At 42.7% G+C, this 6,291-nt stretch overlaps 1 pseudogene; it reads right to left on the bottom strand.

Moving 5' to 3' along the window:
* Positions 1–4,181: 4,181 nt before the first annotated feature.
* LOC132570655 (U6 spliceosomal RNA) lies at positions 4,182–4,281 on the bottom strand (annotated as a pseudogene).
* Positions 4,282–6,291: the final 2,010 nt, after the last annotated feature.

The raw sequence follows: 6,291 nt of genomic DNA, 5'->3' as shown, positions 1-6,291 counted from the left end.
TACGTTTATTGATAAACCGATACTTTCAGTGTAACCGATTCTTGAGAGTGATGCTGCAAATCATCATCATCATCATCATTATCATTTTATTTATATCCCTCCCTCCCTGCCGGAGCAGGCTCAGGGCGGCTAACAACATAAGTCAATACATTATACAATAATATTTAAAACAAAGACTAATTTAACAATTTAATTAAAATTCTAAAATTGATAAAATTAATATGCTGGTGCTATTACAATAGATGGTAAGTTTACTTAGCAAATACATTGATACAATACTTTTAAGGCTTACTTCAAAAGGATTCCAAAGGGTGGGGGCGAGGGATAGCTCTCAACATAAACTATCATAAATGTCTACATTCTCATAGCCTTATCAGGACTCTGTCCTTGCTTTCCCCAGGAATGTATGGGAAGGTGCTGATTACTTCTTCTCAAGTTAGTTTCATTTCTCTCTACTTCTACTTTGCAAGCAATAAAGCAGGAAGGGGGAGGGGAAAGAATAACAGAGCTAACAGACCTTGGTCCTCCAAGATACTTCACAGACCAGTGTTATGGAAGACCCTAAAACAAACAATTATCAATGGAATTTTACCATGCTTGACAGGCTGACCCAAGGCCATTCCAGTAGCTGCAAGTGGAGGAGTGGGGAATCAAACCGGTTCTCCCAGATAAGAGTTCACACACTTAACCACTACACCAAACTGGCATTTCTTTTAGGAAGAAAGTGCATCATCAGTAACTGACTTTTTTTTTAGGAAGAGGGTGCATCATCTTTTAGTTTGTAGATGACCATATGACGGCAGAGGTGATTCAATGAGTTTCCAAGCAAACTTGGAAAAAAGTCACAACACTTAATGCACTCACAATATCACACTAGTATGCATTACAAACATTCAATATAAGTCACAAGCAAGCACAGAAATGGTGCAGCACCGTAAGGGCAGTCCAAGCCAGAAGTCCTAAAGGTCAAAAAAGTGATGCAATCACCAATATCTTTTGTAGGACATCTTCCATTCCAGCGCTGCTGACTAGAATCCACTATGGAGCGAAATCCAACAAGTATACAAGAAGCCGCTAAATGAGCATCTCCAGATATTTGGACCTAGTTTTCGCAGAAAGCTTTGCCTAAGCTTAACCTTCAAAGAACACTACCTCTTCAAACTCCAGTGCGTTTAACTCTGTATTCCCTCCAGTAAGGTTCATATTGGTCCAGGAACCCTGGAGGTTTTTGTCTTCCTCTGGGCATAAAGCATGGGTCACAGGGAGAATGGTGGGGGGAGGGTGTTGTTTAGCTTAGAATTTCTTGTGCTGTGCAGAAGGTTGGACTAGATGACCCTTGAGGTCCCTTCCAGCACTATATTTCTATGTTTCTTTCATACCAACATTTATACAAAAGTGTGTGTGGGGGGGGGGGGTTTGTTTCCTTTTCATGCATTGGATCTCTTCAGCATTTTTGCCGAAACCTGCCCAGTTCCCTTCCTTACTGCAGTTCCCATCTCTCATGTCTTTTGATGGTTCACTCCTTCTCACTAGTCCAAAAGCTGGTTGAATCCGAACCCTAGCCTCAAAATCTGGATTCATTCTTAACCTACATTGCAGGCAATGCTGTTAATGTGTTTACATGTTAGGCTCTGGGCAATTTCCTCACACATATCACCTTGTTTCAGCTCTGCCTCTTCCCTTGGCCAACCCCACAGGAAACAGGGCCTTATTCTCATACATCATCCGACAATTAATTATGTATGATGGTATGGCGAGGTCCAATGATGATACATCAAAAAATATGACACTTGAGAAATCACATCCACATTTCACTCCCAAGGAGCAGAGGATTATTTCAGCCCGACTTGTTTATACCATCAGGGGAACAAATTAATTATCCACTCGACGATTGCCTATTGGTAGAAGGCAACACTTCCCCACTATGGCAGACCGGAATAACTTTCAAAATAGTTGGAAAGGGGGAGAGAAATGTGTGCCGACGGGTTGACGCAAGATTCTGGGAGCTCCAGGCCAAGTTGGATGAGCTGGAACGTGGCTTGTTTTTCATTATCTTGTGGAGAGAGGAGCAAGATGCCTTCTGGAGCACATTATCAACAACACGAGATTTCGAGGGGTTGTGTTTTCGTTTTCCAGTGTTATAATCTGTGGATGTCAAACTTCTGGCTATGAGAAACAGGCCTTGGGGTCACAACCTAAGAACGGTACCAGATGTCTTTGCTCTAAGGATAATGTGCTCGAAACCAAAAGCAAAGTAAAAGAGAGAGAAAGTCGACATACTGATGGACTTAATAGTGACTTGAGATGAGAGACAGAACATTTCTAGTTGCCTTCACCAGATCCTCACAGATTATGTTAATCTTACCATCACGAAGTGTGGGGAGGGGGGGGGTCGCTGTTATCAGATTGTAACTTCTGGTTGATTCCAATGGAGATCGTTGAGCGATTCATTTTTTCACACATCTGATTTCTGCTAAAACAGTTCTGGATTCTGGCCACATGCACCTCTGTTTGAGGGACCCCCTGACCAAGGCTAACATTCCTTTTACAACAGCAATCCTTTTATCTGGTAAAGAAGAAGAAGAAGAAGATGATGATGATGATGATATTGGATTTATATCCCACCCTATACTCTGAATTTCAGAGTCTCAGAGCGGTCACAATCTCCTTTACCTCCCCCCCACAACAGACACCCTGTGAGGTGGGTGGGGCTGAGAGAGCTCTTACAGCAGCTGCCCTTTCAAGGACTACTCCAGTTTAGTGTAGTGGTTAAGTGCGTGGACTCTTATCTGGGAGAATCGGGTTTGATTCCCCACTCCTCCACTTGCACCTGCTGGAATGACCTTGGGTTAGCCATAGCTATTGCAGAGGTTGTCCTTGAAAGGGCAGCTGCTGTGAGAGCCCTCTCAGCCCCACCCACCTCACAGGGTGTCTGTTGTGGGGGGAGAAGATATAGGAGATTGTAAGCCGCTCTGAGTCTCTGATTCAGAGAGAAGGGCGGGGTATAAATCTGCACTTCTTCTTCTTCTTTTACAAGAGCTATCACTGACCCAAGGCCATTCTAGCAGCTGCAAGTGGAGGAGTAAGGAATCACCCAGTTCTTCCAGATAAGAGTCCACAGACTTGACCACTGCACCACAATAGCTCTGTCCAGGGCTTTTTTTGTAGAACTTATTTGCAGGACGAACATATTTGCATATTAGGCCACACCCCCTGACATCACCATTGTTTCACACAGGGCTTTTTGCAGGAACAAAGGCAAGAACTCATTTGCATATTAGGCCAAACTCATGATGCCAAGCCATCCGGAATTGCTTTCCTGCGTGTTCCTTCTCGAAAAAAGCCCTGGCTCTTTCTCCTGATAGGTAGGGTTCCAGATCCCCCCAGCTCCGGACAGGGGATGGGGGGTAGGGTTGCCAGATCCAGGTTGGGATGTTCCAGGAGATTTGGGGATGGGAACAAAGCCTGGGGACAACAGGGACATCAGTGGGGTATAATGCCATAGATTCCACCTTCCAAAATATCCTTTTTCTACAGGGGAATTGATCACTTTTTTCTGGAAATCAGCTGTAATTCTGGGGGACCCCCAGGTTAGGGGAGGGATGGTGACTCAGTGGTAGAGCATCTGCTTGGTAAGCAGAAGGTCCCAGGTTCAATCCCCAGCATCTCCAACTGAAAAGGGTCCAGGCAAGTAGGCGTGAAAAACCTCAGCTTGAGACCCCGGAGAGCTGCTGCCAGTCTGAGTAGACAATACTGACCTTGATGGACCAAGGGTCTGATTCAGTATAAGGCAGCTTCATATGTTCATATGTTTGTTCATATGTTCCACCTGGAGGCCGGCATCCCTAAAATAATGGAATAAGATAGTATTTTGATTACAGGGCTCTTCTTACAGGGCCTACTGTAAGCTCTTGGAGGATTGGCTACATACGGGGGTGTGACCTAACATGCAAAGGCATTATACTTCAATTGAAGAACTTTAAGCAGGTTACAATTGCCTTCCCTTCCTCTCCCCACAGCAGAAACCCTGTGATATAGGTGGGGTTGAGAGAGCTCTTTCGACAACTGCTCTTGAGAGAACAGCTCTGAGAGAACTCAAGGTCACTCAGCTGACTTTGTGTGGAGGAGTGGGGGATCAAACCCAGCTCTGCAGATTAGAGTCCACCACTCTTAACCACACTGGCTCTCTGGAACACTTCACAAATTTGCTCGTCAAACTTGAGCAGGGCCCATGCTAATCTCTGTATTGCTCCAGTTTTAGTATATGTGCTGCCAAAGCGAGGAGGCATGGAGGAACAAAAAGGCACTAGGTAGAAGCGTGCAATTAATAGATCACCAATGATGTAAATGGTCTTTGAGAAGCACCAAACATCTAACTGTTCCTTCCAACCTGTAATTAAAAGACAAGCTGCTCAGTGCATGGTTTGATATTATTCCATAAATAGAACAAAGGTTAAGTCCTGTGGCACCTTTAAGACCAAAAAAATTTTAATTTGGGGTATAAGGTTTGGCTTGCATGCTGAAGAAATCTGCATGCACATGAATGTCTATCCCCAAAATCAGGGCTTTTTTGGGAGCAGGAACTTCTTTGCATATTAGGCCACACACAGCTGATGTACCCAATCCTCCAAGAGTTTACAGGGCTCTTCTTTCAAATACATTTTGTTGTAATTTTGGATAATATATAGAATACAGCTATGAGATGAAGAACTGATGTAGCATAAGATCACATAGTACTTATTGCAGATAACCCAAAAACATTTATAAATAGTGAATAATATGAGACAACTGAACCATAAATACAATCAAATTTAGAAATAAGAAATGAAAATAAAATAGTACTGAAAATCCCTGTATTTTTGACCTCTAATCGCTTTGTTAGCAAAAATGTAAGCACTACCACAAAGAAAGGTCATTAACTATATCTGGAATAACCTCTTGTGAAATGAGATATTCTAGAATAGAAAACCATATAGCATAGAAGTTGGAAAAATAGAGAGGACATTCTAGTTGGTTAATGTCAGAGATTTTGATTACAGGGCTCTTCTTACAGGGCTTACTGTAAGCTCTTGGAGGATTGGCTACATAAGGCGGTGTGACCTAATATGCAAAGGAGTTCCCACCAAAAAAGAAGCCCTGCCCAGAATTCAAACTTGCTATAGGACTCAAACTTGGTTCTCTTGCCTCAGACCCACCTGATTCCATAAATAGGTTACTTTTCTCCAATTTTTAAGTTACAGAAATCACTGTGTCTTTCGCCGATTGGTGTGACACTACTATTTTTTTCCCATATTTAATATACACAGAAGTGTACTCATCCAGTCATCCCTAGCTTGTGTTATCTCTGCCTGCTGGTGTCTTGCTGGGAACACCAGCAGGCAGAAATAAACGCTGCACAGACATTTATAGTACGTTCTCCATTCTATCATCTTCTAATAATCCTAATAACACAATCCTAATAATCCGGATCTTCATAATCTTGCTAATCCGAATAAGACAATTGCTGGGTCTTTTCAAAATGGGATTCCTGTTATAACGTCAGCCTCTCCTGCACCCCTTGCGCACCTTCTTTCTCATTCCAATATTGTATAGATTATTATACATCCTCTTTAAAGCCAGGATGAAAGTTAACCACCCAGAAGCTTTGCTTCCCGTTTATAATTATTCATTAAAATGCATTCCTTCCATCTGCATGGAATTATTTATTTTTTCCAAACATCCCTCTTTAAACAAAGAGCTCCTCTCCACAAACCTGACATTACTAATTACTAATTTCCTTCTTCAACTGCACAGAGAGAGAGAGAGAGAGAGAGCGCACCCCTTCCCCAAAAGCTTTCTGAAAGGGAACCAAATTGTACATTTGCGATCAGTCACATTAAATAAAGCACTTTCAATCCACTTTCAGTACACTTTCCTACTGGATTTTCTTGTGTGAACTGGCAAAATCCAGTTGGAAAGTGCATTGGAAGTGGATTGAAAGTGCATTATTTTGTGCATGTGATGAAAGTGCATTATTTTGTGCATGTGACCACAGCTCGGTATGTCACTAACCAGGGCTTTTTTTGTACCAGGAACACCTTTGCATACTAGGCCACACATCCCTGATGTAGCCAATCCTCCTGGAGCTTACAGTAGGCCGTGTACTAAGAGCCCTTTAAACTCTTGGAGGATTGGCTACATCAGGGGTTTGTGGCCAAATATGCTAAGGGTTTCCTGCTACAAAAAAAAGCCCTGTCACCTCACTAGGACACTTCTCTAAGTCTGGGTGCTTTTTTCTGGTTTTGTACCTGC

The sequence above is a fragment of the Heteronotia binoei genome, chromosome 4 (genome assembly GCF_032191835.1).
Source record: "Heteronotia binoei isolate CCM8104 ecotype False Entrance Well chromosome 4, APGP_CSIRO_Hbin_v1, whole genome shotgun sequence".
Classification (NCBI taxonomy): Eukaryota; Metazoa; Chordata; class Lepidosauria; order Squamata; family Gekkonidae; genus Heteronotia; species Heteronotia binoei.
This window is presented reverse-complemented; position numbering and strand designations above follow the sequence as displayed.